The sequence below is a fragment of the Excalfactoria chinensis genome, chromosome 1 (genome assembly GCF_039878825.1).
Source record: "Excalfactoria chinensis isolate bCotChi1 chromosome 1, bCotChi1.hap2, whole genome shotgun sequence".
NCBI classification, from domain to species: domain Eukaryota; kingdom Metazoa; phylum Chordata; class Aves; order Galliformes; family Phasianidae; genus Excalfactoria; species Excalfactoria chinensis.
In genome coordinates, this window is record NC_092825.1 from 120059745 (window position 1) to 120083239 (window position 23495).

The 23495-nt window shown below is 38.3% G+C and overlaps 1 protein-coding gene across 3 annotated transcripts in view; it reads left to right on the forward strand.

The window, feature by feature from the left end:
• The first annotated feature begins 574 nt into the window (after positions 1 to 574).
• NLGN4X (neuroligin 4 X-linked) overlaps positions 575 to 23495 on the forward strand; it is a 146096-nt gene continuing 123175 nt past the window's right edge. The window contains exon 1 of one of the 3 annotated variants that reach the window (XM_072333133.1): positions 575 to 1171. The gene's annotated coding sequence lies outside the window, so the exon portion shown is untranslated. Of the gene's footprint in view, positions 1172 to 1877; positions 1940 to 23495 lie in introns of those variants that run through there. The other 2 variants (XM_072333125.1, XM_072333143.1) reach the window with 2 other exon arrangements.

The following is a 23495-nucleotide window of genomic DNA, read 5'->3' on the forward strand; positions in this document are numbered from 1 at the left end:
AACAAGGCATATTTGTGGAAGGCCTAAGCACATATTTGATACACCATCCCTAGTCTGAAACTATACACAGGAAATGAACCAGAGACTGTGTTGCAGCACTAAGCAATAACCACAAGGCCCTTCTCCAGCCCTTACGCTTGACCTTCACAACAATGGTTAGCGCACTCAAATACTGACATTCAATAACCAATCTCTTTGATGGGAAATAATAATAATAATAATAATAATAATAATAATAAAAGTGTTTAAAAGGATGGGACACTGGGCAATGTCTGTTACCTTTTTTTTTTTTTTTTTTTTTTTTTTTTTTTTTTTTTTTCCCCTATGGGAGGAAGGAAAACAGCAGCAAAAGTGATTGATGTGCAACTGTACTGTTAGCTCAGAGTAAAATCATACGGGTGAATTCAGGCTGGCACCGAGAAACTGCTGTCTTAAAGGGTTAACCGCGGCTGCTCTTGTCGATGGTGAGGCATGGAGCGTCTGTCCGCAAGGTGTGACTCCCCCAGACACTCTCGCTGCAGCCGCACGGCTCTCGCTCCCCGTCGCCGTGCCCACCTGTTCCGCCCCTGGGCCCGGCCGCCGCCGCTCGGTGCGAGGATGCGATGCTCCTCGCAAGAGGCTGGGGATGGAGATACGGTTTCTGTAGTGATGGGGCAGACTGTGGAGAGCTATTGGCTGCCGGCTTTGTAAATTTCATTCAGTTTGGTCCAATAGCAGGAGGAGTGCGCCTGGTACAGCCTGGACCTCTCTCTCCCGCTCCCTCCCCGCTCGCCTTGCCTTGCAGATCAGCCTCCCCGGCTCGGGCTCTGCATAGGCAATCACAGCCCCTGCTCGCAGACCCAACTCTCCCTCTCGCACCGATTGCAATGAATTTTCTGCCTGAATGTAGGTCGCTGACAGCCAAGAGCACGAGTTTCCTGCACATCCAGTGCTGCTTTATTTCCTGTTGATATTTTTAATTTTTCTTCCCCCCCCCACTCCGCCCCCCCCCCCCACCCCAATTCATGGTCACTGCATTCCTTTGGAGAAGCGAATCGCGTTGGATTCCAAAAAGGAGAGCAGGATCCTTGTGTGATAATGCCGGCTGCATGACACCCTGAGAGGATTTCCTGAAGGAATCTGGCTGTGTGAAAAAGCCCCTCTCTGCTTCTGCGGCTCTTCCAGCTTTAAGGTAGGAGTGCTGGGCTTATCGTTTGCGTTTTTATTCTCCTCTCTCTTTCCTTTTTTTTCTGTTGCTTTCCTCCCCCCCCCTCCCCCCCCCCCTTTTTTTTCTTTTTTTTTTCCTTTTTTTTTTTTTTTTTTTTTTTTTTTCAGCGGGGGTGGGGGAGAGGTGTTGCGGTTGGTACTCTGGCAGAGGGCGAGCAGTTTGCTGCAGTCGTTTGTGCTTTTACTTTTCCCATCGTTATAAACCGGTACTTTCTTTCTGCCATCTCCACCATTATGCCGACCGAGATGTCACATATGCACATTTATGCAAATTTTATTTCTTTTTTATCCTCTTCGGTCTCGTCCCCGGTAGTCCCCTTGCACCATCGTTTGTTCGGAGGCATTTTGCTGCAATCAGCTATTTGGAAAGGCTCTGGGGTTCTATGTGAGATGTTTACAAAGTAGCTCTCTGCCTTACAGCCAAATAAACAGAAGAGTGTGGAGGAGAGAAGGGAAAAAAAATATCTGCAGTACAGGGGGAGAGAGAGAGGAAGAGCGAAGCCACAGTTTTCTGCCAGCGCGGAGAGGAGCAAGAGCGATGCCTCATGCCCTGTGTGCGCCGTGGTTTGCAGGGGGACAGAAAACCAACACGTCGGGTTTTGGTTAACCACTTCCCCCGCCGCCGCCACGGCCACAGAAAGGAAAAAGGGGACGGAGGAGGATGGGGGGGACGAGAGAGGGAGGCGGCCCTTCAGAGATCTTAGCTCGTCTTGGATTAAGCGGTTCACCCGCGGTGGGTTTTTCCTCCTTTTTCTTTAATCTTTTTTTATTTTTATTTTTTTTTAAATATATATATTTTGTTTCCTTTCATCTTCTTCCTCCCCTCCTCCCCCCCTCAATTTCTTTTCTTTTTATACATTCGCCCCCCCTCCCCCCCTTTCTTTTTCTTTATTTTCTTGTTTCCTTCTTTCCGGGCTCGGGCAAAATGCCCGCTTTTGTGATGGGCATGAGTTCCCGCACGTGATGGAGCAGGGACTGGCACTGGGGAGAAACAGTGTGCTCAGCGCGGGGGGGTCTGGGGAGAAGAGAGAAGAAAAAAGGAAAAAAAAATAAAAACGAGCACTCCTCCCCCCCTGCCCCCCCCCCCCCCTATCGCCCGGCAGTAAATCGGCTTCTCTGCAAAGCCGGGGCGGGGGCGGACGAGGCGGGGGCTGTCGGCGGGAGGCGCCCCCTCCCCGAGGAAAGACCGTCGCCACCCCCAGCGCCCCGGGGAGAGGGGGCGGCCCCGCCGCAGCGCCGCTTTTGGCTGCCTGCTAGAGCCACCCGCTCCCCCGCACACCCTCTCCCCCACTCCGGACAGAGTCGGGCGGGTAGGGTGCGGAGGGACCTGTCCGTCCTGCCGTGATAAGACCAGGGCACGCGTCACGGCGAGCGGGGAGCTCGGCTGGTTGCGGTGCTCGGAGCGGGGAGCGAGAAGTTTGTGGGGACGCGGCGGCGGTGGCGGGGCGCAGCCAGGAGGTGGCGGTGTGGACCCGCGCCCGCCACCGGGGCCGTCCCGCCGCCCGCGCTGCGGTGCCCGCCGGCTCGTGGGGGGCAGAGCGGGAGGGGTGTGGGGGAAGAAAGTTCGTCAGGCGGAGTGGGCCGGTGCGGGGCCGCGATCTGATGTAGGTGGGCTGGAGCGTGAGGGAGCGCCTGGGCTCACCTCCGGTGCTCTGAGTGCCTCGGAGGTGGCAGAGAGCAGAGCGGGGAACGATGATGCCGTTTGAGCTGTAGTGTTCGGGTGTTTTGCGTCTCTAGGTTGTGTGGGTAGACTGCTGCTGGTCTTACTGCTGGCATCAGTGCATACGTGTGCTTAGATATTTAGTATTTTAAAATAAACCACAAGAATAAATAGACATATTTTTTATTATTATTATTTTTTGTCATGACTGATAAAGGTTGAGTACAATGCTTGTAGAATTCCAGTCTGACTTCTGGTTTCCAGTGGTTGATAATATCGACAGCATATATGCGTATGCTTAGAAGCAGGTGACTTAGGGAACAAGGCGTAACTGGATGGATTTACAACCATACCGAAATGTAAATCTTTGGTATTTTCTCCTCCTAAAACAAAAATGTGATGGCCCCTTTGTGTATCTCCTATAAATGGAAGAGCTGTAGTCTGCATTCCATGGGACAAATTATGTTCATTGATTATTAAATATATAAATTTAACAGGAAAGAAACAAACTAATTTTCTATCACAGCGGGAAAAGAAGTAATTAGTTCAATTAATTTTGATTCCTGTATGAAAACCCAACTTTGCTTTGTAGCACTGAGCTACTTTCATACGTCTTTTTCTTTTGTTTTTCCTTGCAAGCCATGCTTTTGATATTGCACCAATTAATGGCACCTATAGAGACATCTATATAAGTGATATGCAGTGAGTATGTGTTTAGGCAGGGCATTTCACATTTCTTGTGCTAATAGTAATGAGTGGAGGGTAGTACACACTGCCTTATGAATCATATTCCAATGAATCATTAAAGACAAGAACATGAAAACGTGCCGTGCAGTTTCTGGTAACTCAAAACTAGTGAGGCATGTTATTTTCTAAGAATGTTACAAAATGAGACTTAATTTTTCATCTAATTGTTCTTAGCATCTTGAAATTATTACTGTTTTGTGTATCAGTGGAGCTGTTATTTTTCTCTATTCTTATGCCTGTTTGTCATATAAGATACACTTATTGTTAGTATGCTATCTGCGAGTACAGCCCATTAAGTTACACCAGGTCTTATAACCGAAATTCAGTTTGGCATCCAAAACGCATTGCTCCTCGAGAGGATTCTGATTCATGTCTAGTTTAATTTTTTATTTTTTTTTCCTCTCTTTGAATTTAGTGGCCTTTAAGCTTGGTCTCTTCTGTAAAGCATACATGTAGAAAGAAAATAAATTTGCTTTCTTCTCCGTTTCTGGAGGGAGTGATTACTCACCTGCTGTCTTAAAGTGCAGTGCGGTACTGTGTCACAGACATCTAGAAATGGTACAAATATGTAAATAGAAAAAAATTTTGTTGTTTTCTCTTGTTCATTTAAGTGTGGTGCTTAGTGATGAAGTTTCAGTTTTTAGAAGGCATTAACAATGAAAGCAAATGGAAGTAAGCCTCATAGCTTGAATGATACACACACACTGGATTAAATCGGGAGAGTAGTTAAATTGATAGGCTTACAGGAGATGCTGTGCTATTGTATGATTTTTTTTTTTTCTTGCAAAGACTGTCTTTTTAGTTGAACCTATGTTCCTGGGCAGTTTATTCACATAATAAATTTTACATTTGATAAAGATCTGGTTCTTAATAGGCTTCCTTTGGCTGAAGATCTTCCATGTGGAGATGAAGGCAAGAGGCAAAAAGAAATGCTGCTTACTGAAGCTTTGTGTTACACGTATCATTATAGAAACAATGATTTGTTTGACTTATGATTTTTTAACAAAAGAGTGATTCAAGGAACATTTACCAACTGCTGCATGGAGGCTTGCACATTTGTTTTTGACAGATTCTCAATACAGCCTCCTCTTGGCCTTTCAAACACGCGTGCTGCTATTTGATGGCTGAATCACACAGTGTAAAGAACAACTCCACCTGGATAGGACAGGAATAAGCATCATGCAGTAACCAGCATATAATTTAGTCATTCTGTCACTTGAAGACTTGTCATCAAGGTTCAAGAGCTCTTCAGCATAAGTATAATTGTTTAGTTGTGTGCACTGGGTTATAAATCTGTTGAGTCTTAAAAAACACAACAAACTAATGAAAACAAAACACAAACATGAGCTGCACAGATCAATGTGAGTCCCATGTCCAACTGCAGCCATCCTCTGTCACAGTTCAACTCAGATGCACTCAAGCAATCTTTGTAAAGCATTTATGCTCTGAGCCATTTCAGTCCCCACATCTGACAGGGTTATGTACTCAACTCTGTCACCTTTTAATAGTTCTCTAGTTCTCATTGTATTTGTTATAGTAGTCCCCAGATTGGATTGGGGAAAAAAAAAAAAAAGACAAAACACTGAAAACACAGACACACAAGATAAGGCCTTGCTGTCTAGCAGAGGAAAAACAAGCTTTATAGGTAATACTTCTGGAAAATTATTTCAACTGAGATGAGGCACAATGTTAATCAACTTTTCACAACCTGAAATTGATTTAAGGTTAGAAAAGAGAAAATTGAAAAATACAATTTATAGGCAGTTTGTAGTGGATGGATTCAAAGGGGAGGAAATTATTCTGAAGATATTACATGCCAGCTCATCTCACTTTAAGCCCTGTAAACTAGTGGGGATTTTTTTTTTTTTCCTGAATATTTTCATTAAAAATACGATGTATGTGAAGCACGGTTACTTCGTGTTTTGCATGCAAAACTCATGTGAGGATCTGAATAGAAGCAGCCTGTCTAGAAAACATCTTTTCCTGAGATCTGCAGTGAGGCTTTGCCACAAGCATGGCTAATGCAAACCAAATGCATTAGCACATGCTGGAGTGGTCCCTAGCTTGGAATGTTCACATCTGTATAGTAATAATCTAAAAATAAATTGTAGCCTCTGATGTCACAATGTATGATTTGTTCTTTCTGCTGTCTTCTGTGCTGAACCCACACACCACTTAGTGTCATACCATCTATTCTGATAAGTGGGCGCTACTGACTAGCTCCAGTAGAGGGTTAGGACTTTCCATGCTTGTCTTTCTTCTGTTATTTATAGGCTCACTGAGATTCTCAACTTTGATGGAGAAGTTGAGCCCTTCAAGAGAGTTACGCTTCGAAAATGAATGACACTTCTGTTAGGAAAAATATTTGAGACAGTAGCACAGTGGACTGATTGAGTTTGCTCTGAAAACAGTATGTAGCTGTCATCGTACTGTTTTTCAAATAATTTCCTTCAAAAGTACTCTTTTCTATTGTTCGCAATGATTGTGACAGACTCAAATTTTGTTTCTTTTAATATAATAATGAAAGATTTGTGAATAATTTTTTGTTTCTTTTCCTAGATTAACCAACAGCCAATTATAGTTTCATCTTAATTGGCTGATTTGATTTCATATGTAGACTGAATTAGCTCAACTTTATTTACTTTAAATTGAATTTATTTGTATGTATGATGAGAAATAATGTTGATTTTTAATTATACAAATAATTGAGACTAAAGCACTTCCATGTATTACTATAACAGATAGCAGATGAAATAGGTATGTCCGCAGTTTTGTGTTTTGTTGGTAGTAAACTGTTTCTGAACTGTCTCTTTCAGATTTGCTTTTGTAGAATGTGGTAGGCAAAAATAGGTAACCTGCTGCTACTCAGTACAAATAAGGTCAGAGAAAAGGCACTTATTTTCTCTTCCAAGGGAAGGAAGTCACTGTCATTTTAATAACTTTATTATAGCCATATATGGAAAAGGAAATTCATAAACAGGTATTTGTCCCACCGTTGCTTGAAGTTGTCTAATAGTTTGATTGCCTTGAAGATACATATTGTTCTGTTCTCTGGGTCTGTTACAGGTCTAGTAGTGACCTTTAAGGAGCTGAATTTCAAACCTTTGGTACTGTTAATTAAATATTATTTGTTTTGTATCAAATGTAAAAAAAAAAAAAAAGAAAAAAATGCATTCTGTGAGGGCTGCTATGAAAGTAAAGCCTCCTATTTTATGATGTTAGTCCATGATGCTAGCATGGCTGTTGGTATGGCAGTAGAGCTTGAACCTTCCCACCAGTATTTCATTACATTTTGTTGCCGTGTGACAGATGGCAGCAGAGAGGCAATGTGACAAAATGGTGTCTGACATGGAAGTGTAGATGAAGCAGAAGAGTGGAACTAAATTTTTCCATGCAGAAAAAAGGTACCCACTAGCATTTGTTAATGTCTGCTGAATGTTTATGGAGACTAAACTGTGGATGTGTGCACAATGAGGCAGTGGGTGCTCTGTGTCAGCAGTGGTGATAGCAACAGTGGGTCATCCCCACTGAACATAATACAGCAAAAGTATTTGTGCTTAGAGATATGATTCATGATTTTATCTTTACTGATTTGCTGTAAGAGATTTTGTGATATCTTTTTGAATAAACAAAATCAGTACTTATCTGTATGGGACCATGTAAGATGTAAGCCATATGCTGTCTAACGTATGATAGATTTTTACTCATTTTCTTAGTGGATATTGCATTTATCATGAACATTAACAGACTTGTGTAGAAGACCTAAGATTAACACATCATTAACAGATTTGTTTTATTAGACCAAGGCTTGTTGGATTCTGTGCAAAGATTTCTGTTGATTTCAAATGGCTTTTGGACATGTCTTATGAGTAGATAGCATTTCCTACTTGCATAGAACAGAGGAAGTCATACAGCTTAAAAGTTTTCTGTCAACTGTATGTTAAGTTCTGCTTATGAAATTGCCTTACTTAAAGAAAAAAATTAAATACAAATCAGTATGTTCTGAGAAAGTGTGTAGCTCCATACCTTATTTGTAATGCTTGTTGCTGGTGCAGATGACTACATACATAAGAAAAGTATGCTACATAATGCAGGAGTGTGTACTACTTCAACTCATGTTCTGTTGGTGTTTGCAAAGACAAATGGATGAATGGATGTACAGACTTATTGTTTTCTGTGATTTCTGCCTGAATTTTGTTTGTTTTTCAACAGAAGCTGTATATTTATTGGTAATGAAACTGATGGGAGTACAGCCCATTTATATATATCCCATGGAGAGTTCTCATTAACTGTGCCTGTGAAGAAAGGGCATTTTTTTGCTTTAACTACCTTTGTCATAATATTATATTGTTCTATCTCGATGGATTTCCAGTTGTACTGTTCCTAGATTAAAGATTTCAATGTTATTTTATAGAAAGTTTTGAGGGAAAACAAACAAACAAACAGACAAATTGTTCCGCTTGATTATGGAGGAGGAGTGGAAGAAGAGTTGAAGTTCATGAGAATCTATCTGCCATTACCCACACTCTCTCAAATTGGTTAATGTTATTGCATTAACTATGGACTATTTCTGAATTTCATGGGATGTTTATAAGCAAAAAGATTCAAACAACAATGAAATTCTGTTTGGCAGTCAACAGCCAAGCATCAGCTAGTGAGTTATTATTGTATGGAATGTTCCCTTCACCTTCACCCTTCACCCTTCAGAGCAGATGTTTCAGTACAGTACTTGCTTCAAGACAACATTCATCAAAGCAGAGTATTGCTTCTCAGTCAAATACGTAGCCACTGATTTGCTGGTTGGTGTCTTCCAAGACAAATATATACTTATCAATAATATAATTATTGAAATCTCTGCCTGCTGCATTTTGCGTCATCTGCATGAAAGCAAAGGTAAGTTCTCAAAACGCAGTGGAATGAGGAGAAATAGAACTTTCTGCAAATCATACATAGCTGGACAGATGAGCTGTGGTGCCCGAGGCTGTGAATTTGTATTAACACAGCCAGCAGTAGGTCTGCTACCTGAGCAAGAATTGTTTGGTGTATGTAGTTTCCAGTGTGCAGGTGGCGAACTGGGGCAGTAGATGATGCTGGTCAGATTGGCTTTGGCAGATTAAATATTAGCAATTGTTGAAACTGGATGATAATCTTGGATGTGGAGGAGATCTTGTCAGGTAGGAGCTGGCATGTTAATTTCATATTTGTGATAATACTTTGTTTAGCTGAAGAAGTTATAATGAACAGATGAATTAGTGGCTTCCATCCAAGCAGATTAACAATTAAGGGAATACTTTCTTTAATCTTACATTTATTGTGTCTTGCTTTTTCTCAAGCCCTTGTATCTGAACTGCACTTGAATTTTGGTTTTTGAAGATAAATGCTTAGTGTTTATATCAGTTTGCTGTCATTTTTACTTACAGATGACATTTCAAAAATAGTGCTTTAGGAATTTGATTATGCAGGTCATCTTGGCACACATTTAATGAACAGAGTGAATTAGAAGAGCCAGTAAGACTCTTAGCCTACTGAGCTGTGAAAGGCATGCTGCAGTGATTTGTCTGCCCTGATCTGGTACAGAGGTGTGATATTACTGAAATGTAGTGGGTTAATGGTGCGATCATCTTGTACCAACAAAATTCTAAAAGCTAAGCGGTGAGGTCTAAGATGAGGAGATCTTTCTGTCTATGTAAGATGAGGGAGGAATGTTTCCTATATGATACCTGCCCTCCTCTTTTTCCCTTCCCTTCCTCCATCCCTAGCTTGGTTTGTTGTTTATCCTTCCCAGAATTCTTATGGCCTCAAGATGCCTTTCATAGTTAGAGAGAATAAACATGCAGTATGGTGGGGATAGATTACAAGTTTCAAAGGAAGGTTAACATGGACAATTGTCATAGAAAAAGGAGATAATGGAAGAAGAGGGAATAGCATGAGATAAGAATGGAGTTGCATTTGGAGAAGTCTTAAAACAGGACACTCACTAAAGGAAGGTTGAAAAGGGAAGACTGATAGGGAGAGTAAAGATACTAGAACAGGGAAGGTAGAGTAGTGAGAGTAGTGACAATTCAAATACTGGACTCTGGAGAGCCTGCAGTAGCAGGATATCAGTCAAGACAGACTTACAAGAGGAACTGATGTTTTTGAAGATGAAAGTTTGGCTTTTATTTGAGGAGGTGCAGTATAGCAGAAATAGGTTTACTATATTGATCCGGGACAAAATGTGATTCTCAGTGTCATCCTCACTTTGCATGGATATGAGCTGAACTCTTGAAAGATTTTATTTTATTTTATTTTCTGAATAAATTGTGAAAATATTTTTGTTCAAATAAAACACATTACATTAGATATCACTTTTTTTTTTTTTTTCCTTTTTCTTTTTTCTTTTAATAAAGTGACATACAGTGTTATCATCCCCAAGTACATTTCTTTTTAGGAACTTCTTGAGTTTATTGCATTTTTATCTACTAATAAATCATATGTTCTGTTTTATTGCAAACATATTTTGCTGTTGTAGGTTTTTGTTTGTTTGTTTACTTGCTTGTTTTTCCAGCATGACAAATGTGACTGTTAATCTGCATTTCCTGAGAGAAACTTGTCTTGCAGTGAAGTGCATGTACAATGTGAAGAAATTTACTTCGGATTATATACACACAGGCTTATGTGGGTTTTGGTTGTTCTGTCACTGGTATGTGGAGGGAAAATTTTTCTTCATCTTACTCATGTAAATCAGTCAAAGATATTAGGGTAATAGTTGATGAATTTTCTGCACGTAAGCTGTTGTGCCATTACCTTACACCTAAGTTATATTCCGTAGTTACAAGTATTCTCTTTGTTTACTTTTTCAGACAGAACAAATAGGTGCACCTCTTCCAGTCCGAAATGTTCTCTTTTAAAATAGTAGATCTTTGGTGAGACATAAAGCATCCAGAATATATCAGTTTTCCCTCAGACTGTGCAGAGTACCAACCTTCATTTCATGTCCTTAATAAACAAACTCCCCCTGTTCATAATGTGTACGAGGCATAATGTGTACGAGAGACATTTTTCTTCACTTAATGTCAGCTGTGTATTTGAGAGATCAGAAGTATGACTAAGATTTTATTATCACTGTTTTTACATTGTTTTATAATGTTGCCTTTAGTGGCACTATTTGAGTGTCTGGAAGTATTAATTTAGTGCTTAAAAAAACAGTCATATTTCAGGATTTTTTTTTTTTCTTTTACTGCTAACATCTCATAATTTAATGAATTTACCAGGTACCTCTTTTCAACAAAGGAGAAATTGTTCTTCGTGGAGCAAATTGTTTACCAGTGAGCCATGTACGTTCACCCTACTGAATGTGTGTGAAATGGTCCATCACAAATTCATGTAACTGCAATAACCTTCATGACAGTGTTACTCTGAAAAGTTAAGACAAGGATAGAAGTGAATGACAGGAGGTGGCGAGATAAAATTCTTTTCTATATTTGTCTCTATTAAATCATTCTTCTTCTTCTTAAGTAGGAGGATTACATTTTTCAGAACTTAAAGTCAAGTGGGAATGTTTGCAATTCCAAATCCATGTTAACTTTTCTAGTATGTATTCAGATAAGTAGAAGTTTCATTTATAGGAGGGTGAAAAATGAAACGGAGGAGGAAAAAAAAATCTCCTACAACCTACTTTATTACCTTATACCAATTTCTTTCTCTGCTTTGACATCCACTAGGATTGATTATTTATAGTACATACTTTCTATGAATAAATAAGCACTGAATTTTGAGTAAGGAGATAGTTCGGAAGTAATTTGCTAGAAAAGACTGATAAAAAGTTTGGCTGAAGAAGAGCTCAGTTTTTGAAGAGCAACATTTTGTCTTTTCAGAAATTGACATTTTTAAGATACAGAAACAGATTAGAAAGGAAAAAAAAAAAGATGAAGAATATAGATTTTGTCTAAACTGTTATGTGCTTTTCAGACTCTTTCATAAATCCTGAGGAATTTTCTTTTATTGAGGGTGGGAGGGGTTGGGAGAGGGAGAGAGATAGGAGAAAATGAATTAATTCCTTGTATTTTTTTTTAATTTCATTTTTACTTGGCTTATATTCTGTAGCAAAGGAAATGGTTTTCAGATATCTAGACTGAAAAAAAAAAAAAGTGAATAAAATAACAAACAAACAAACAAACACAAAAATAGACACAGAAACACATAACATTCCTCCCTCAGAAATACTCAATTTTGCAATTTTGTGGTGGGGAGGTGATGCAGGAGAAGAGGAGCAGACTCTCCCACGAGTCAGGTCAGGAAAACCAGTGGCAATGGCAAGGAGTCCCTGGAGAGCTTTTTACCTTGGGCAGATCTTCTCTGTTGCAGCAAGTGGAAAAATGAAAATTAGGAGGATTCTTTTGACATACTTATTCACTAATTGCAGCCTTTCAGTACCTAAAGGGGGCCTATAAACAGGAGGGGAGCCAACTCTTTGAAAGGATAGATAACATCAGGACAAGGGGAAATGGTAGAAGGAGGGAAGATTTAGGTTGGATGTCAGGGAGAAGTCCTTCAAAGAGAAAGTGGTGAGGTGCTGGAGCAGGTTGCCCAGAGAGGTTGTGGATGCCCTGGAGGTGTTCAAGGCCAGGTTGGATGGGACCCTGGGCAGCCTGGTCTAGTATTAAATGCCTGTGGTGGTGGGATTGGAGATTAATGATCCTTGAGTTCCCTTCCAACTTGGGCTATTCTGTGATTCTGTGTTAGTACTGCTTATTCTAAAGCATGTGAAAAATTTAAATAGTTGCTTCCTTTATTTTGTTGATGCTATTAGTACTGATTAGAGTACAATAATCTTTAGGTTCAAAACTTGCAAGATTTATTATTGGATAATAATTATTAATAAATTAAATGGCCATCAACTACTTTGCAGTGCACTACATTTTCATTTTCTCTATTATAAGCTGAAATGTACAAAACAAAAGATTAGGAAAGATGAAGTTGGGAGGATGGACAAAAGAGGTGCAATTCTGACTCTAACTATAGAATTTTCCATAGTTACCTACCATAACAAAATTAACGGGATCTGTAACTACAACACTGAATAACAACATGATACATAGAATGTGGGAAGAACAAGAGAAAAATAATTCTGTGCTGTCTCCGGACAGTGCCTCAGTGGCTTAGGGGAAGCTTACAGATCTGCAAATTGCAGGCATTTAAGATTGTTGAGTGCTAGGGTATATAAGACTAAATATGCCATAATTTGTATTCAAGAATCAAAACACCCTATTAGATCACATTAGGCTAAAATCGACATTGCTTTGCTTTGTTTCCTTTCTCTCCAAAAACAAAACAAAACAAAAAACAAAACAAAAAAAAAAAACAAAAAAACCAAAACAAAACAAAAAAAAAAAAACAAAAAAAAAAAGAGAGAAAATAGTAGCGTTAATTCATTTAGTTTACTCCAGACAGTGGCAAAGCATAATTATTCATATAATTTGAACCCATTCTTGTTTTTTCATTGTTTTAAAATATGTGGCAATTTTGTGTTCTATTACAACTTGTAGTGTTTCATAATGTATTCATTGGAAGGAAGGGATTCCTCTCTTCCTAAGACAATATTTAGCAAGCACTAATTGCCAGAATACATTTGTATGCATTCTGACTTTTTAAATCATCCCAGAATTGCCCAATACCCACTTTACCCAATGCCTCAAGGTATTCCAAAATACAAAATTTAGCCACAGGCAGTAACAACACATACAGGGATTGCTGTCAGATCTTGGTGCTATTCCCAGAAATGCTCTGTTCCGAAGGCTGTACTTTGAGGAATGATGATGTAGGTTCAGATGGCTAAATTCGTTAGATACTAAGGTAGCACAGCAGGGAGTACAGTTATCCTAGATGCTTTTGGCTTTTGTAATGGGAACAAAAAAGCAATGCCTACAGAATTTCTGGAGCTGGATACCATCTGAATCAGTCTTTCATACTAAGCCCAGTGGTAGGAGAGGTTTTTTTTGTTTGTTTGTTTGTTCAATGTTTTATTTATTTTATTTTATTTTATTTTATTTTATTTTTCCCTTAGACCTCTGAGCCTGACTTTTGTTTATTTTCAAGAAAAAGCTATACACTGAAGGAATATACATGCTTTTAACAATCCAAGTAACTACTTTCAGATCATGAGATCTGTTGTCCCATGGCTGTATACAATAGACTTCTTACTCTTAGAGGTTGGCTGTTAGGAACTGAGGAAACTGAGAAATTGCTGTTGTATAGATTGTGGACTCTTCTGTCATGAGAACAGAAAAAAAAAAAAAAAAAAAAAAAAAAAAAAAAAAAAAAAAAAAAAAAAAAAAAAAAGAGAGAATAAAAAAACAATCTACCAACCAACCAAATAACCAAATTTAATTTTTTTTAAAGGACAGTCTCCCCCCCAGCAATTTCTTTTACCATATACCTCATTCAGTGATTAGTAGTGGATGAAAGATTCCAGCAGGGCTGTCACAGGATTTCCCATTGTGAACTGTATAAGTGTTCAGTGTCTCCAAAGTAATAAGAGTGTCTTAACTTTTATGAAATACATATTAAATATATTGCACAAACTAGGAGAGCTAGGAAGAAATATATTTTTAGTTCCATATATTAAGTCTATTAGTTGTTATACTTCCTCCAGTCTAGATACTAGTCAGCAGATTAAACCCCTAATAGAATCATTAAGAGTATATGCGGTAGTATTCTTTTAAAGTCCTTACAGAAAGATCTTGCTTAGTTCTCCATATGGAAGGCTTCATCTCTCATAACACAGAGGTCTCCATTCAAAGTTATAGACACTGTGTTAAAACTAGGTAGAATCTCATTGCAGTCTTTTTGGGGGAAGAGAAAAAGAAAAAAACACTTGCTATCAATGTTTATAAATAATGCTTTGATAATGTAAATTCTAGTCAGTGAATATTAATTTGATCTTGGACTGCTGACATTTTTTAACAACAGATTATACGTGGTTGTCATTGCTGCTCTAAGGACTTGCCTGAGATACTCATATTATTTCTGGTGCAATTATTGTGGCAGAGATACCTTACATGCTTTCTTCATCATTGTTTCTGTTTATGTAAGGTTACAGGTCACCTTTTAATATGGTAGACTGCTGTTCTCATGGCAATAGAGTTTTTGGTATTTGACTACCTGTGTCTTTTTCAAACACAATTTTCCATGTGAAGGTGTGGGATTTCTGGATGTTAATATGCTTGAATACCACTGATAGGCCAGGGTCTATCCTTAATTTGAGGCTGTTACTTTACATCAGAGGCTTGAATGATCAGACTATTGGTCTTTTTGAACTTTTGATGGCTAGCATGTTTTTCACAATTTTTGATGAGTGTTTTTAGTGGTATCAAGAAGCCTCATTCTTCCATCTAAATTTTTCATTCAGTGGTTTTAGTTACATGTGAAAAATATAATCTACGTGGTTATGTTGGATACAGTAAAAGAGCTTTTGATGTGTTTGTTATCTACCAGTGCATTCTTTCTGAGACATACTGCTGAAAATATGTGAGACAGTGTTTCATAGTGTCTTCTATTATTCTAAATTTAAAAGGTGATTTTATTTATTTATTTATTTATTTATTTATTTATTTATTTTTAATAGCGTCTTTTAGAAATAGTTTCAGTGTTTATTTTTTACGATGGCTGAGGCTTAGGGACTTTAACTTTCACCTCTTAGTCGTTTACAGTTTTTACTAAACAGAAAACAGTGAAGGTGACTGTGTATTTTGGAGGTGGCTAAGTGCAATGCTGAACCCTTAAAGGACTAAGTTCACAGTGAAGTTGCTGGAAATATCAAAAGGAAAATGCTCATGCAAGTTTCATGTTTAAATACATTTCACTTCAGGCACATTAGAAAATTGTTTTTCAAATGAAAACTGTTCAAGTTATATACAAGTACATATGCATACTTCAGTTCTTCTTTTGTTTAGTGTTTTATTGTTAAATAAAAGATTGAATGTGTCTACTTGATAATCATCAGTTGCTTTTATGAATGGTGTTGTGGGTTGTTTGTTTGTTTTTGTTTTTGTTTTCACAAAAGCAGTGATTAAAAAAATAATGAAATAAATACAAACTCAAATTCTAAAAAAAAAAAAAAATAGCAACTGTCTGTAGTGGTTCATTTTCTGCAAACATCTGTCACTTGAATGCCAGCTAGGGAGGTTTGTTTTTGTGAGGGCATACATTCCAGTTAGATTACTGAGTGAAACAGTAAGCAGAATTTCTTTGTGCACAGATAATCAGATAGTGACAATTTGTATTTGTGTGTTTGAAAGTGGTTACATAACAAGAATCTCATTCAAAGGAAGAGGATCTGTGTTCTCTCTATATACAGTTCTTTCTCAGTATCTAAACTTCACTTGCAACTTCAGAGAATATTCGCAAAAAAATGTCAGACCTTTCCAAAAATAATGCAAAGTTAAGAGCAGTACTGACAAAAACACTACCACTAACAACAACAAGAACAACAACAACAAAACTGAGAAGATTTGGTTATTGAATTATTACCAGCTAACGATTACAAAGGCATCTGTCACTTTTTCATGTGTGGGTCATAATTGCACCTTTAGCAGATTGCTAGAATAAAAAAGAGCTGCAAACTGGAGTGCTTTTCTATGTTTGTAATGTAGATTATGTATTAATGGAATACCCACTGTATTTTAAAGAAAATTAAATGGTTAACTGCATGCAGAGTATTTTAATTGACATACTTAACTCTAGTCAGAAAGCTTTCCATAAATAGGCAGTGAATTTTGAAGTATAACACATAGTATTAGTAGTTTGCAGTGCTAGGAAAATATAAGGGTTTTAATGCTATTACAGTATATTACAGTATTGATACCAATACTGTATTTTGAAGTATTAAATTTTCAGAGTTTTGGAAATCAGGCCACTTAGATGTCTGATGTAAACTCACTTTATTATTAAGATTCATATTAATATTGATTGTGTGTATATGTTTCTGGAGACTGTGTGTACTCAGAGTAGTGCAACTACAAACAGTGAGCAGGACTGTGCTTCAAGTTACATACATAACTAGGCTCAATATACTTACCAGCACTACATAATTACTGCTGTTCAGCCCTGTGGGTTTTGAGTACTTCAATCAAACAAAAAGTCCTCTGACTTTCAGCTTCTGTGACCTGAAGTATTGTCTTTGCACAGCACTACAATATAGTATTTGAAATACCATCTTGTTCAGAGTCCTCTTGGTTTCTCTATATAACTCTATAATTAGGGTTTATTGTTAATTCTTACAGCTTCTTGAGGTAAAATTTGCCTTATGTTTTGCATAATGGCAGCAGATTCGCAATTCTCTGAGAGATTTCTAAAGTATGTTTATCTTTAATAATATATTTGACAATTTGTAATAGTTATTATTGTCAAAGCTATGTTCTTAGGTACAAACTGTAATACAAACTGTAATTTTTTTCAGTAGCAACATTTTGTACATTTACCTATGTCCTGCCAGAATTTCCTCCCAAAATTATTTGGCCAGTACAAGACTTCAGACTCATTTGAGACAGCAGTTATGAGATATGGATACTTAGACTGAATTCTTTAGTATCCTGATTTCATAAGAAATTTTATTGATTTCAGAGGTCTTTAGATCAATCACTTACTCAAGGCAACTCTGGTCTTTCTTTGACTTCTGGAACTGAAGTAGTAACAGGTCAACTTACTCATAACTTAGTCTTGAATATCTCTGTTCTTCCAAATAACAGTTGGGCAGCGAAAAGCAATGGACTGCTCAGACAGGTAAGTGTAAAGGGGGTTAGGAAACTGGACACATGACAATCATAAATTTGTTTTGGTTATGACCTGTAATCAACAGCATAAGATATAACTTATTGCTATTGCAGGCACTGACAGCAGTGAGCAAGCAAGTCCTTCTCTGCAAGGCTTGTTCAATGAGTTCTTCTTGCACTCTGCATACATATCTGGGATTGCCCCAACTTGAGTATGACACCTTGCCCTTGGACATGTTGAATCTCATAAGATTCTCATAGGCTCTCTTACCAAGCCTGTCAAGGTCTGTTAGACGTCATCCATTCCTTCTGTTGTATCAACTTAATCACTCATCTTGATGTCATCAACAGATTTTCTGATGGCGTACTCAATCCAATTATGTAGGTTGTTGATTAAAAATGTTAAAGTGCACTGGTCCCATCCAGCCAATTCCTTATCCATGGAATAGTCCACCCTTCTGACAAGGTCTTGTGAAATTTGTAGGGACTCATCTCAAAACACATAAGCAACCCAGGCTCTGTGGTGGGGGAGGGGCTCTGATTAGCAGGCATGTCCAACCTGTGGCTCAGGGGCTGCATGTAGTGCTGCCCAGCTTGCAGTGCAGTCTGTCTTCTGTCCCTGCCAGCTCTTCCCCACTGAGTGGCCCCAGGCACACATCCATCTCTCAGCAACACTCAGACCATCAGTGCACTATTATGCTGTGTACAGTGAAACCAGGGCACAATGGGAGCAATGCTGTGCAGTGCTGACTCAAGTGATTGCAAATAATTTGTATGCATTTTGACACATTGGCTAAACACAGTACTCTGAGCAGTGAAGAATGTGCAGCCATGCTTTCCAATTTGATAAAGGAGTTTGAGAATATCTCTCATGATTGCAAAAAAAATCATCAGTTTATGTCTGTGACACCATTTTCAGGTGATATAAATACATGACCTGTAAGTTTTCAAATGGAATGTAAAGAGTTGCAATCAGATATTCAACTCAAAAATCTGATCATGTCCCTTCCATTACTCCTCCCTTACCAGAGAAATATATCCTTCACTTCATAACCACAGCTTATTCATGTCATTTCATTTTGGCAGTACATACACTTGTGAATAATTGTCAAAGGTGAAGTACAGACAGAGTAAAATTTCATCAAAAATCTCTGATGAACACCTTGATGAACACATGCTCACTAAGAGCAGCAACCACTGCCATCAAACCAGAGTGATTCATTTGTTTCACAGAAACAGTCACACATCCCATTTGTTTTATGCTCATTTGCTCTTCATTAGTGCATGTACAGGGACAAGTGGAAATGTTGAGGCACTCAGAGTCTCACAAATCTTCTAAAACACAGGCATGAGAAAGTTGCCATCTCAAGGGTGGTCTCTGATCAACTAGACTATATAAAAGTGATTGTGAAGAAACCTAATTTGACGTCAAATCCCACCTATAATGCCAGTATAGTGTCTTGTCCCACTTGGCGGGTTGTGAGGGAGGTGTGTCCTTTCTATTAGTTTTGAGTGAAAGATTTCCCAGATCTTCAGAGTCATGCAGTTATAGAGCCACTGTGACTTAGCTACTTTAATGACTCAGGGTCCATAACAAGATTAAACAATCAAGCAATTTATTCAGTTTACTTTCCTCGATATTCTACAACAGTGAGAGGTACACAAAATCACAAATCTGACAAATATGAAAACAGTAAAAACCATGCAAAACAGCAAAACTGGGCAAATTCAATTACAGTGAGAATCACACTTAAGGATTGGTGTGTCTAATTGGTAGTATCCTGGGATAAATTAGAGAGAGAGATAGATAGAAAGGAAAATGAAGAAAAGAAAGAAGCAGACAGATACAAATCTACCTTAGGACCAAAAGATAGGATCTTCAGTTCTGTGGTCTGAGGGTGAAGGATCAAATGTAAGGTAAATATGCATATTCATCTTTATATAGAATACTTGATCTGAGGGAGGTTGCACTGCAGGTCAGTTCCCAATCACAGAGAAAGCCTAGTTTATTTTTCTGTCCCCCCAAAAATTCCATCTAATCTGCTCCTTCTTTACTTGCTCCTAAGGATAAGTGAATGAGATTTGTCATATTCCTGTTAAGACAGGATACCTTTTCTCCTTGTCTACTCATGCACTTCCACAGGCCTTTTCTGTAAAGCTTGTTTCCAGCCACTCAACATTCAGCATGTGTTAATGTCTGGGGTTTTTCCTCCCCAGGTGCAGGACTCTGCACTAACCTTTTAGAATGTAATAAGGTTCCTGATGGTTCATTTCTTTAGCCTACCGATATCCTTCTAGATATCAGCACAAGAGGAAATGTTGAGGCACTCAAAGTCTCTGTTGAATTAGATGCTGTCTTAGATGCTCCTCCCCGCTTTGTGTAATGAAACTTGTTGAGGGTACATACTGCCCCATCATCCAGGTCATTAATGACGACAGTGAACAAGATTAGACCCAGTACTGACCCTTGGGGTACAATGCTAGTTACTGTCTTCTGGAATATTGTGTGCCAGCACCAGTCTTACTGATTTAGTCATTCATCCAGATTTCCATCCATTTCACTGTCTGCATATCCAGCCCATACTTAATCAGTTTCTCTGCAGGGGTCGTATAGGAGACAGTTCTGGAAACTTTACCAAAGTAGACAATATCTATAGCTCTTCCCTTGAAGTTTCATCACAGAAGTTTATCAAATGGATCAATTATGCCTTGTGCATGAGTTGTCTGATTCTGACTGCCTTCTTGTCCTCCATGTGCTGGAAATGATTTCCAGGATTATCTGTGTCATCAGTTAAATTTTGGATTAAGAAATAATATCTAAATTAATCTATTTAATCAATACTTGAATGCTGTCTGCCACAGTGGCCTCTTTTACACTCTTCCAAGATGATCCTATTGGATTGCTTTTGTATTTTGAGTTTTTTGCGCTCTTCTCTCCCAACACTATCCTAAGCTGTCTTTGTGATAACATTGTTCATTCTTTTCCATCAATCATTTTGAGAAAAAGAAGGGTGAGAAAGCATATACCCTACAGTCTAAATGATGTGGATTTTAGTTGCTTCCTCTACACAAATAGAAAATCTATTTTAAAAAAAGGCAAATGGAACCACTCACATTACATTTTACATCATGCTATCAATGCTAAGTCTCAACCAGTCTAAACAGCTTTAGGTAACTTACCTGATGGCATTTATATAGACTGTGAAGGATGTGTTCATGTCAACCCTTATCTTATGATGATTACCCCTACTCCAGTTAAAACTGCTTAGAACAAATACATTTTTAAATACCTTATGATGAAGGGGCATGGGATGGAGAAGGAGGGAAAATGTCAAAGTAAATGACAGGGGATTATGTATAATGGTTAGAGACTGTGATATAGTGATGACCACCTCTGTATATTTCTTGCAGTTTTGCAAATTCATTTTCATCTGTTTATGTAGATGTTATTATTCTTTCTTCGTTACCTTCACTCCAAGCTGAATTTGTGGAATGAAAAGTGACAGTCTGCTTCAAAATGTCATTAATCTAAACTCTTACTGTAGATGTACTGAATTAAGGCAATTGGTTTGCAGTGCAATATCTGAGGATGCCTGTTGGCATTGCTCTCTCACTCAGATATTTGGGTTTAGTAATATTTAGCAGAAAGTCATTGGTAAATGCTGTTTCTACTCTAAGCCATTATTAAATTTTGAGTAGGACTCACCTGCATTTAGCAAGCAACTAGTGAAGTAATGCCAATGTTCCTTTACTTCAGCCAGCTAATATTAATACTGTATAATGCTGTGTCTCACTTATCTTTATAGTTTGCTTTCGGTTTTATGTCTAAATTCTTGTTCATATTTGCAAGCTATCAGTCTGTGTGCCTATACTTGTAACTTTCAGGACACAAAGAGAAATGGAATAATAATGCATACATTTTAGGTGGAAGTTTATCTTTGTGCAAAATTGTTAAATAAGATATGAAAATTAATAGTACTTTAAAGCACAAAAGCCTCAATACTCTTCTACATTTAATCTTGGATAGTCCATTATCCCTGTACAGTCTGAACCAAATATGGTTATAGGACTGTGGCGGATTAGCGTTGGCTGACAACCAAACACCCATTCCAGTTAATTTTCCACAAATTGAATCTGTTTTGCCTGTGATGATAATTGGTAATCAATCTCTCTCTCCTTTATTTCAATCCACAAGTTTTTTTCATCCTCTTTTCTCCCCCTATAGAATCATAGAATTACCCAGGTTGGAAAAGACCTTGAAGATAATCAAGTCCAACCGCAGCCTAACCAGTACCCTATCTCTAAAAAAAAAAAAAAACCTCTACTAAATCATATCCCTGAGTACCACATCCAAACGGCTCTTGAACACATCCAGGGATGGCGATTCAACCACCTCCCTGGAGAGCCTATTCCAGTACCTAACTACCCTTTCTGTAAAGAAGTTCTTCTTAATATCCAACCTAAACTTGCCCTGGCGCAACTTGAGGCCATTTCCCCTTGTCCTGTCACTTGTCACTAGTGAGAAGAGACCTGCCCCACTCTCACTGTAAGAACCTTTCAGGTACTGGAAGAGCTCAATAAGGTTTCCCCTCAGCCTCCTTTTCCCCAGACTAAACAGCCCCAGCTTCCTTAGCCTCTCCTCGTAGGGCTGATTCTCCAAGCCCTTAACGAGCCTCGTTGCCCTTCTCTGGACCTGCTCCAGTACTTCCATATCTTTCTTGTGCTGAGGTGCCCAAAACTGGACACAGTATTTGAGGTGAAGAAGGGGAATGAGCTAGCAGATGAGTGGGAAATTGGCTTCTGGCCAGAGCTAACCCACCACAGATGTTTTCTATTTACTATGTTATATATATATCTAAAGCAGGAAATAACTTTCCAAAACCAGTGGAAACACTTGGACTTGGAAGGCAATTTTTATTCTATTTCATTTTTGATCCCTTGTTTTTAATACACAATCTTGTGTTATTATTTCACTTAGGTAATCACAAATTTTAGTAAGGTTTGCAAAGAAAATTAACATCACTCATTTCATCAGCTGATGTACTTGAAAAGAAAAAAATTCTGAATGCAGAAAGCCATTCCCTAAGTGACTAAATCCAAAGCCACAAATGGATCACTGAACAGAGAGATAGCACCTCTGTCACAGAAAGAGAAGCTAAGTAGGTGTCTCAGTCATGTCAAAAGTACTGAAGATACATTATTACAATAAATAAATATAAACTAAAGACCTTTCTTCAGAAGAGATGGAGACAACAAAGTTTGCTAGTCAAACTCTGCTTTTTATCACTTTCCAGAAAGCATAGGCTGTGGTATCTCACTTAAGGGTCTGCAGCCAGCTTGTCAAGATTGAATTGGAGTAGCTCCATTTTCCTTAGTTGTCTTCACTATGCATGCTCTGTCTGCTGAGAAAATGTATGTTCCAGCTACATTGGAAAAAAAAAAAAAAAAAAAAAAAAAAAAGTGCTGGTGTTCTGATTTCAGTCTGTTTGCTGTGTTTAAATTTCTCATACCTTATACTACATGTTTTTGGGAGCAAGAAGGAAAAGTAGTTCAGTGGCTTATAATTACACTGTTCAATGATTGAAAATCATTATTCCTGATACATAGGAAAAGTTGTGTAAGGGTAAAAAATAATCATTTATGAGAGGATTTTCGTGTGTAAATTTAAATTGAATGAATTTTCATTCATTGCAGTCTTTCTAGCTGTGAACATTTGAAGAGAATTTCTTTGTGAATTACCTATGTTCTTAAAAAAAATAATATGGGAGAAAGGCAGATACATTTACCAGAGCTTGCTTATGCACAGAGAGGCATACATGATTTAATCAAGGGTAATTGCTTTACCAGTAATAACTTGGAAGTGACACAAATAGTCAACATTACTTTGAGCATAGCAAGAGCCTTACGGTAATAGCTGTTTAAGCGCCTTTCAGCACATTTCTTGCTGCTACTTTCAGAAACACAGAAATGATATTAAAAGGCCCAAGGAGACTTAACTATGCTTGAAGTGAGGACTGAATAGATGATTTAAACTCTGTGCCACCGGGTGGATTATTTTGTCTTCTGTTCATCTGGTTCTCTTTCCACTACCTCTGAAAGCTGTACCTTGACAGGCTTGAGGGTTATTATGT